We start from the raw sequence: 11501 nt of genomic DNA on the forward strand, positions 1-11501 counted from the left end.
GTGGTCTTCAAGGCTTCGTAATTTTGAATCATTTGCCATGGCTCACCAAGCTACACAAGATTATTACTTGAAGTATGCATCCTTGAGGAGAGATCTTCGTGATTGGAGGGTTGTGTACACGATTCAGCCAAGCAGCAGCTTTAGTAACCTTGACGACTGTGCATATGACCCATCTACTATAGATGAATATTTCAAAGAAGTTAGTCAGCTGGGTAGTTTCTCTGTAGACGTTGGCAAATTTGTTGATGAGTCTGCTGAGCCAAGAAAGGAGTCAGATGATGTGATGCTTGATCCCTCTGAAATTGAAAGAATAGAAAATCAAGACTTTAATGATGAGGGAGAAGAATCTTCGGAAGATGATTTGGAAGAGAGTACCAATGAGGAAGAAGATTTACCACAAGAGGAAGGAAAAGAATAGACATATGAGACCAAAGATGAGGATGATGCAATAGAGCATGACTCGGAATATGACGATGATGATTACTAAACATTTATAGCTTTTGCACTTGTCATTTTGTTTCTTGGTACCAATAAATATTATATAGTGACACAACTAGTGAGTAATATAGTATGTTTACTATTGGTAGTAATACATATTGTATAGTGATTTAGTGACACTACTATTGAACAAATATACCATGGTTGGTAGTATTTCCAGTTTAGCTGTTACATAACGTTTCAAGTCCTTTTTTTCTTCTACTTGCATGCCTTTTGTTATCATTTAGTCGTTATTTTTATGTAACTAATGAGCATGCATTTGCCAGTATGTAAATAGGATGGGCCGCTTGAATTATAGGCGTTTCTCAGTGCCTAGGCTGGACAAGTCTTCTTCTAGTGTCTCCATAGGAAAGAATGGATCAACTCAGTCAACTACACAGGCTAAAAAAGCTAGAACACCAAGAACTAGGACTTCAGTCGGTTTCAGACTAGAGGAAATTGACCGACCGCTTATAGTTCCCAAAGGCGTGTAAGTATTAAATATTCCAACTCCTTTACTTGTTGGAGCAATATTCATGTGCTAACAATCTTTGATCAAATAATAACAGGTTATGGGAAAGGCACCTATACACTGCTCGTGATCCATCAATGGTGCAAGGTGCCTTAGTGCGGCAGATGTATCCACCACCAATTGGTCCAAAAAATGACCAGAAACTAGTATTGTGTTGGGAGGACTACAAGTGGTCCCCTGGCCCAGAAGTAAGATCAACAGCTTCCAAAATTGTGGAAGAATTTTGGGTAAGTATATGCGCGCGCGCACACACACACACACACTATATATATATATATGTGCATTGTTTCTATAAATGATTTGAGAATTTTTAATCAGTTCTATGGTTACTAGTACGTACATAGAATTCTGAAACAGATGTAACCATATTATATTTATAAATAAGAATTCTAAAACTGGTGGATGGGTGGTAGTTACAATTCTTTGTTTTGGTCACAAACATGAAAAAACTACTTGGTTTATCTATGAAGTGTTGGAAGCTTTGATTTTTTGTGCGTATGCTCACTTTCACAAATGCACAAGTAACTAACAATAATATTTTGGGATGGTTTTTGGCAGTGGCATTTCAAGTGTGACCCATTGGAGCAAGAGAAGGCAGATGGTGTTTTGGAGGAGAACTTGACTAGGAAAGTGAAACAGATGCTACATGAGGAAAATGTGGCAGCCATCAAAAGATTAATGAAGAAGGGACAATTGCCTGCACAACTAACAGAAGTGGATGAGAATGGTAACCGTTGGCCAACTAAGGAAGCTTTAATTTCTGCAAAGAAAATTGACTTTGGTACCGATGTTGGTTGGCGTCTACTATGTGAGCATTGGAGTGGTGTTGAATTTAGAGCGTTATCCTTAAGAAACAAGAGGAGCAGACTTGCTAATGGGGATACAGTCTTCCATTGCAGCGGTGCGAGAAATGTTGTCACCACACGTCAATTCCTGGTACTCTATCTTCGTCAAGCATCTCTCTACTTATGTTTAATAGGAAAGTTTCATTTACTTGGATGATGTTTCACACTCTTGAAATGCAGACACTAAAACAGGGAAAGTCCCTGGACTTTCCGGTGCTTGTCTTCACACGCATAATTTGCATCGAGGGACCAACGAAGAGAAGATTGGCAGTCAAAGAACTGCCGATCATTGGGTTAGCGAAATCTTGTGACTTAGCTCATTTTAATCATCATGACAACTATTTGCGCAACACTTTAGTTTACATTAATTTTTTATTTAAAAAGGAGGATTTTGATAAGGCAATGAAAAATGCTCATGGAGAAAATTGGGAAGAGGAGCACCCAGATTTAGATGGACAAATCATCTATGAAGCAGCAGGTAGAATGCCACATGGCAGGCTGGGAATTGCTAATGAGTTATTTAGCAAAGCAGAGAAGGCCAAGTTTAAGTCTAAAAGGGTGATGGCCTCACAACCGGTGCGGTTTGCTAGGGAGGACCGTCTAGAAAGAGAGAACAAACATTTGAAGCGGGAGAACAAGCATCTTCGAGGCATTGAGCTTGTTGTGCAGGTAATCTTTCCTTCTCTTATAAATTGGAGTCTGAGTGGATAGGGTTGTGCTGGCATGCTGATGTTTATAGTCATTGGCTGAGAAAGGGGGAGTGGACTTTGATGGCATAATGCAATCAGTTGCGGCTGACTTGGTAAGTTTAACCCATCTCGATGGTAGGCTTACAGCAATCTAACTATTAACTGATGTGTCTTCTGTGTATGATAGACAGTCTACATCAGATTCGGAAGGCCGAATTCGTAGGGGACGAGGTGATGTGCATCAAAGCGAACCTGAAAAGGTTAGTTCATTGTCGTCGTGCCTGCAAGTCTCCGGATGACCACCCCCTTGTTCCACCGATTTTGTTTTCTCTTTGCACATTAGCACATTTAGACGATATCAAGAAAGAATTTGTGTGTGCATGTTAGGTGCAGGATTATTGGTCATGGATAGTAGTAGCAGAGACACCAGATCCTTCATTGTTTTAATTGCAGATTTGTGAAAATAAATGCATGGTTAACTATATGGGCACATTCCTCTAAAGGATTATATCACCTGAGAGAAATGACTGCTAATGCATATAAATACTTGATGGTTGATATAACAAGTTTATCTGCACATATATGAAAAAATGTAGTGAAGACCACCCTTGATAGCCTACAATTGCCATGGTTGTTTCTCTGTACATATGCCTTGTTTGCTTGTTTCTCTGTACATATGCCTTGTTTGCGTGCATATCTTAATTTGCTCTCATTTCTTATGCGCAAAACTAGATAAACTGAAGCATGTTAATTGGAAAATCATCAATAGGCAAACATATGACAGTATGAACAATAGTTTATTTGTACTTCATGTAGAATATATTCAGGTCGCAGGGAAAGAATTAGTACACATGAAAGACTTTAGCAAACCATCTCGAATATTTTTCTTAGGAATACTCTTCCTTTTTACCTAAGCATGGTTGGATCATGTTTGTTGAACCCTCGGTACAGACGCATTTCAATTAGAATACTCTTCCTTGGGACACATGCAGCTAGTATATGCTTTTTATTGTTGTTGGAAACAAGATCACATGCACATCTGTACAAATGTACTTTACAAGCTTGAGCTAAACTGACGCTTGCTATCCCTTAAAGATCAACCATACATGCTCATGATCATTCCAAATTGCTAGTTTCAGGATTCCAATTAGCTCTATGCTAGGTAATGTATGTGAAGTATCAGAACAAAAATCCTGTAATAAATATTTATGTGCAGCATAATCTACAACATTGTTGGTGTAAATTTTATGTGAGCTTTTGCCATTAAATTATTTGAATGGAAATTTACATTAACCTCTTTTTGAATATGTCATTCTTAATTAGTTATATGCTCGAACTAGCCAATAGTGTTATGTTAGTTTACTTGTTCGGCTGTGTCATGAGACTGCAAAATGTAAACACTACTGATAGTTGGGTTGCCGATAGATATCCACTGTACTTGGACAGTGCCCTCCTGCTGATTCATGTTTCCTATGAAAATCTCATGTGCAGGATCAAAAGGAAAATCGGCAATCATATTGTTAGATAGTCATACTATTAAATAGCAGCTAGCAGCTTACCTTTCAATTAGAAAAAATATGTTTGGTCCTGTATGTCACTTGAAATTTAGCTAAATTATACTAACAACTAGTTTTATCATTACTTAGGGAATGGGAAGCAGGACTGGAGGCAGTACCAGTAATGGAGATGATGATGAGGATGACTACTATGGCAGCGAGGGAGATGATGACTATGGCGAGGATGGTCTATATGGTGATGAGCCATATGATTACTATGGTGGTGAGGGATATAATGACTATGAAGATGAGGAATATAATGAGTATGTCAATGATAATGATGATTGGCCATAAAAGTCTAGTGATCTTCAAGTCATGCCAAAATCAAGTTATGTTAGATGTTTGAAATACTTTATCTTATGGACCAATTTGTCTTAGTGGACAATTTATCTTCGCAAAATGTGACCTATCTTAGTTATTATTTTATTCTGAATTCGACATTTGATACTTATGGTTAATGCCATTCGGATGCAACTCAATACCTTGTGCTTGTGTGTATGAGATGTATTTGAGATGCCAATATTCTGAAATATTGCTATTGTACATGTAAACACCCCTCAGTGAAAGCAATATATGAGGGGTGAGTAATGCCCTAAGGTGGCACAAATGTCTCGGTTACACAGTATGCCATTGGGGACTTTAGACCGTTGGTGTATTCATAAATTGACGGTGTTTGCTCACCCCTCGACTAACAGGTCTCCTGAAGGGTTGTATGCACCATCGGCCATCTAACTAGCTAACGGTTTAGTTCTCCGCATGGGTATAACTAAGTCCTATGGGTCGAATGTACCATTGACTATTATGAAAACCGAGGAGAATCAATAACCATCGGACAATAAATGCCCGACCAGGAACCGTCGGATATAAATGTCGTCGAGCTAAGGTGAGCCAGCAGGTCACAGTAACATGCCCGATGGCTCACCGTCGGCTTATTACCGTAGGTGACAAAATTACCCGACTGTACCGGCCGACGAAGTAAGACCGACGGGAGATGGCCGACAGTGTACCGTCGGTTTAAGTAATAGTTGACGGTGATAAAAAATATCCGACGGTGATTGGACCCTCAATTATAATGAAATATCTAGTAGTGATTAGAGAGACCTTGCCAGATTCATGGCACCCCTGACAAGCCTGCTATTCACACGAATAGAAACTGTTGGGTTTTCAAGCAGGCCGGTAAATTAAATACTGAACTTAAGGGGAAAGGCCCTCAAAGCGAGGATGATGATGCGCCTCGCCCGCCAAACACTGGGGGACAGAAACCATTTCCCCTCGAAGTGAAAACGATGGACATGATCTATGTCACCAACATCCCCAAGAGGGAGCGCAAACGCGCATTAAGGGACATCTACGCCGTAGAGCCTATCGCCCCAAAATTCAACCCATGGTCGGCTTGTCCGATCACCTTTGATCGCAGAGACCACCCAACCAGTATCCATCACAGAGGTTTGGCGGCCCTACTACTCGATCCTATCATCGAAGGGTACCATCACACTAGAGTCCTTATGGATGGCGGCAGCAGCCTCAACTTGATTTACAAGGATACTGTCCGTAAGATGGGTATCAACCCGTCAAGGATCAAGCCTGCCAACACTACCTTTAAAGGAGTGATACCCGGCTTGGAGGCCCACTCACGGGCTCATTAACACTGGAAGTAGTATTCGGATCTCCAGACAATTTCCAAAGCGAAGAGTTAATCTTCAACATCGTCCCTTTTCATAGTGGTTATCACGCACTGCTCGGACGAACAGCTTTCGCCCGCTTCAATGCAGTCCCGCACTATGCTTATCTAAAGCTAAAAATGCCTGGACCTCATGGTGTCATCACAGTAAATGGGAATACGGAGTGCTCCCTCCATAATGAGAAGCATACCGCGGCCCTAGCAGCCGAAGTACAGAGCGGCCTCATCAAACCGAACAATTCATCGGTCATCAAGACCCACGACACTACTAAACATGTCAGAGCCGCGTTACAATGCGGTAGCTCGACGAAACCTGAGCTCGACTAGCAGTTTAGCCTCTGTCGATTGCCCCATAAGGTTGTGGTGTATGTACCTCGTGTACCTTATTCCGCCCTCAAAATACCTTGGGAAGTGTCGGAGGCACACTGCGGAAAAGGCCCATAATACGGCTTGACCCTATTTGGACCTCAAATATTCTTCCACTATAGGTTCGTTGAAAAACCTACATGATCTATGGTCGTGCAGGGACCTTTTTCTAGGTTCCTCTTTTTAGCAGACGACGATTAGACTCCTCCCCTTCAAGGATATCTCACCAAGGAGAAACAGCGCAGACGTGCAGCAGGGCATTATTGGGATTCTTAAACCATTTCGTTTAGGCTCTGTGTAAACCTTTCCCTTGTATAAACTTTCGGCATGGAAAATGGCCTCAATGTTGTTGGCATTATCTGTAACAACATGGCTCGACGTGTTAATCAGGGTATAATGGAAACAGTTGATCACCACTTTGTTTGGCAATCAATTTATTTTATCATCTGTGTTCCCTCCCTACCTCAGACTGCCACACGTGCCTTAGTCCGGCCTTAAAACCGGGGGATGTATTCGGCACTGTACATTTCAAGTCTGAACACCTATAGGGAACTCTTCGGCGTCCTGGATATTGCATTATATACATCGACTCTGAATGATGTCTTTGTTATATAGTTGGGTTGCCCGGCTCCTGTGCTTACCACCTTACTTTCCGCTCGTTTGGCCAAGGTAGTAAAGGGAGAACTATTGCGGTTTTATTTCTGGTTCATCCGGTCAAGTTCCTCAGTAGACAAAGCCGAAAACTGACTGTCATGGTAGGCGAAAGATGGTCGGCGATTCGTTGACTTAGTATTATTCTACAAATCGTTAGCGGTTCACCCCATGTTATACGAAGGGCTGGTCTTCGTCCAGCTGCGTGGAAAAGGCACCGTAGTCCGAATAGCCGCACACGCACAAGGGGCTAGTACTTAGCTCCATAGTCAAACTCCTATGGTTAAGTGAACGTAATAAAGCCGCATAGTCCGATTGCCTGGTTCACCTCGTGGACACCTCCTTTACGGACCAAGGCGTTGGATAAAGTGTGGTCACACATTACGTCGAACACCCCTGTAGCATCCACATGGGGGCTGAAGGCAACGACTGGCAACTTTCAGAAATATAGCAATAAACAGCCACACAGGAGGAAAAAATCGCTTGAAACAAAAGGCACAAGCATGGATATATAACAGAATGGGTTCATAACATAGTTTGTACAAACCGAACACATTCAATCAAATATTACGTCCTTAGAACATTGACCCTCTATCACTCGGGCTCCTTCTAGGACGTCATCGAAGCACCTCTCCGGCTTCCGATGACCCTTGCCTTCGGGCGGACCTACGGTTGCCACTTCGGTGGCCTTCATCTTCGCCCATTGCATTTTGACATGGGTGAAGGCCATCCAGGCACCCTCTATGCAGGCCGAGCGCTTTACAACATCAATCTGCGGCCGCGCATCAAGAAGTGGCTTCAACAAACCAAAGTAGCTACTTGAAATCGGCTCAGCTAGGCAGAGTTGGACTATTAGATTCTTCATGGCCAAGCCGGCCACCCTATGCAGCTCCATCAGCTGCTTCAGCTGGTTGTTCAGAGGCGTCGGGTGTTCCGATGTGAGAAATTGTGACCAGAACAGCTTCTCGGTTGAATTCCTTCCTGGGATTGGAAGAACTATGCGGCATCGACGGCACTCTTCGGAAGATCTACAAATGCGACTGGAGAACTCCACACTCAGGTGAGAAAAGCATACCTCTGACCTCCAAAGATACTCTGCAAAAGGAAGGCCTTACCAACCGCTATCTGCCTCGACTGATGGATCTCTTCGCGAGCACTCCGGGACTTGCTCCACGCCTCTTTGGCCTCATGAAGAGCCTTGGCAAGCTCGGACGACTGGTCCGAAGTCTTCTGCTCCAAGGTTTCGCATTTGCTGATGGCATCCTTCAGCCCCTGCTCGACTTCGGCCACCCGAGCTTCGTGTTGGCGGCGGGTAGCTTGCTCGGCCTCTAGTTCTGCAGCCGCTTTGTCAGCGGCTACCTTATTCGCATCTGCCTCTTTCTTGTCCTGGGGTGGGAACCTTTGAGGGTCTCGACCTCGGCTGTGCCAACTATGATCATAGTCAAAGCACTTTATGAGTTAACCCCTCAATATACATATCACTTCTGACATAAAAATAATTTTTTCACATCATATGCATACCTTGCGTCTCGTCGAACCGCTTATTAATGCGATCGATTTCCTCATCTCCCACCTGAAGCTTCCGATTGAGTTCGGAATCTTCTGTGTCCTGGGCGGTTGCTACCAACATGGAAGCCTATTACAATAACAACACCGTATATTACTCTCCTAAATAGTATGTGGATCCTCTGACCGATTTCTTTTATACCGGCCAGAGTCTCTACTGTGTGTACACAGGTTTATTCTTCTATGTGCAAAGTTTTTTAGAACATTATGTCGCATACCACAAAGCCTATCAGTAGGCTACAGAAGGCTTCGTTCAGTCTGTTTTTAGCAGACTGAACCTTCTCCATGACTGCTCCTCCACGATGGAAGCACTATGCAGTGCTTCCTCCGGAGCATGGGGCGCCTCCGGATTAGTGGAGGCTGCCGATGGAACTGATTCTCCTCCCCCTCTTTCGAAGGGGGATTCTTATCTAATCCCGGAGCCTTGCTGGTCTCTGGAATGGTGTTCGGAGGGGGCCTAGATTGTTGGGGTTCCCCACCGTTAGTTGTCATAAGGGGCACCTCCCCTAGGTCTTCGACGCCCGAGGTATTAACCTCGGGCGCCCTCTCGACGGTTTCGTCCGCCCCCCTCATCCAGGAGAGGTCCTTCGGGATGACACTTTGGTGTCCTCCATGGCGATAGGCGAGGGGGCTCGTGGCGGCGTGTCACTCTCTGCCATTTTGGGCGGTAGAGAATTCCCCTCCGATAATGGAGTACACTGGAGCTCGCGGGGAGGGATGAAAGGCAAATTACAAAATGACTTACATACTGGAAGCATGTAGACCAAAGATAAACAGTAAGTTTATGAATACTTACAATTCGGCCTGGGGCTTCACCCTGGGAGGTTCTTTGTGTACTACTTCAGACTCTGAGTCCAAACTGTCCGAGAGGTTCAGCTTCCCCCTTTTGGGTGCCTCCCCCTACAGGTCTTCGGAGGCTGCCCTCTTCTTCTTCCTCCCCTTGTGGAGGGAGTCGCTTTCCGCCTCCTCCTCTTCCTCATCTCCCTCGTGGGAAGAGAGGGCTTCGATCTCTCCGGACACTATTTCTGAAGGACCTTTTTGGCGAGGGCCACCCTTGGCCTTCTTGCCTTTCTTCTTTTTGGTTTTCTTCTACGACGCCTGATAGGTTGCCGGGACCAGCATCTCCATCAGCTGGGGTGTGGTCGGGTTCTCAGGCAGCGGTGCCAGACAGTTGATCCGCTCCACCTTTGATGTCCAAACCTGTAAAGAAAGCAGGCAATATAACCTTTATTATATCTGAAATATTGACCGGATGGGTCTTCGGAAAGATTATGCTTACCGCCGTCACCGGGTTCTCGATGTCGAGCCCGATGTCTTCAGTCTTCTTCATCCACTTTTTCTGAGCCTGGAAGAGTTGCTCCCATATATCTTCGTGTGTGGTGTCGAAGAAGCACTTCAGGGTCCGTGGCTCCTCCGGATTGAACTCCCACATGGGGGAGGGCCGGAGTTGGCAGGGACGGGTGTGACGGAAGAGCATCACTTGAATCATGTTTGTGAGACCGGTGTTTGCACCCAACATGTTGGAGATGCATTTCTATAGCATATGTACCTCCGGTTTGGACCCCCAATCAAGGCCCTTGGCGGTCCATGAGGTGAGTCTCGTGGGGGTCCATATTTCAAGTCATGTGTGGCCGCCCAGTTGATGTCGCGTGGTTCGATGATGTTGAACCACTCCTTCTGCCATACCTTGACTGTCTCTACGAATGCCCCTTTAGGCCAAACGGCGTTGGGGAGTTTGCTTACCATCGACCACTTTCGGCTTCAGATTGAAGACCTTGAGCCATAGGCCGAAGTGTGGGGGGATGCGGAGAAGAGCCTCACACACGACTATGAAAGCCGATATGTGGAGGAAGGAATTTGGGGCTAGATCGTGGAAATCTAGCCCGTAATAAAACATGAGACCTCAGACGAAGAGGTGGAGGGGAAATACTAGCCCCCAAAGGAAGTGGAGGATGAACACAACCCTTTCACTAGGCCCTGGAGTAGGAATGACCTAATCTTTGTCTGGAATCCTATGTGCGATGTCTGCGGACAGATAGCCCGTGCTCCGGAGATCCTTGACGTCCTTTTCGGTGATGGAGGAGGCCTCCCACTTGCCCTTGGAACCGGACCCGACCGCTGCTGGGAAGGGTGGCAATGGTGGAGAAGAACAGAGTTGTGGGCGCTGGAGCTTGGAGATTGGGAGACGAAAGCTAGAGGAAGGCGTGAAGGAAAAGGAGGGCTCTTTATCCTCTTATAGACGGGAAAATACCAAACGTCCCCTATCAGGCCATAAACCTCGCCTGTTCCCAACGAGATCGTGTGTAAGGTGCGATTGGATTACCCAAACCATATTGATGAGAATCCCGTAATGGGCGGGCATGATCTCTGTTTTGACGAGACGTGCCAATGGATGCTAGACCTCGAAACATGAAATGGGAGGCGTGAAAACGGTTCAAAATGTTAAAGAGTCAAGTGTGATGCTTCGCCGAAAAAGTTTTCAGTAAAATACACTATTCCTATTTTGACGTCTTACCTTCGTGGCTAAGGGTTGTATTGATTATGCAGAGCCGGACACAATTCCTTTACGTAGGATAAGGAACCTGATAAGCCACAAGTATAGGGGATCAATTTTAGCCTCTTTCGACAAGTAAGAGTGTCGGACCCAACGAGGAGCTAAAGGTAGAACAAATATTCCCTCAAGTTTTATAGACCACCGATACAACTCTACGCACGCTTGACATTCGCTTTACCTAGAACAAGTATAAAACTATAAGTACTTTCTAGGTGTAACGGGATAGGTTTGCAAGAATATAAAGATCACGTAAAAAAACGGGGCTGTTTTAGGTAAAGCAATAAAGTTAGTGTAGCGAGTGTGGAAAAGTGGTGGTAGGAGTTGCGAAATTGTCCCTAAGCAATTGGCTACTTTACTGGACCGATAGCAAGTTTTATGTGGGAGAGGCCATTGCTAGCATGTCATCCCTGACTTGGAATTCTATGCACTTATGATTGGAACTATTAGCAAGCATCCGCAACTACTAACATTCATTAAGGTAAAACCCAACCATAGCATTAAGATATATTGGTCCCCCTTCAATCCCGTATGCATCAATTTCTATGCTAGGTTGAAGCTTCTGTCACTCTTGCCCTCCAATACAC

At 44.6% G+C, this 11501-nt stretch overlaps 1 long non-coding RNA gene across 1 annotated transcript; it reads left to right on the forward strand.

Annotated features, from left to right (window-relative positions):
- The first annotated feature begins 2619 nt into the window (after window positions 1–2619).
- Window positions 2620–4303, forward strand: LOC119329715. Its single transcript, XR_005159699.1, has 3 exons — window positions 2620–2656; window positions 2735–2803; window positions 4190–4303. It is a non-coding gene; the product is annotated as an uncharacterized LOC119329715 (long non-coding RNA).
- Window positions 4304–11501: the final 7198 nt, after the last annotated feature.

The sequence above is a fragment of the Triticum dicoccoides genome, chromosome 7A (assembly GCF_002162155.2).
Source record: "Triticum dicoccoides isolate Atlit2015 ecotype Zavitan chromosome 7A, WEW_v2.0, whole genome shotgun sequence".
Classification (NCBI taxonomy): Eukaryota; Viridiplantae; Streptophyta; class Magnoliopsida; order Poales; family Poaceae; genus Triticum; species Triticum dicoccoides.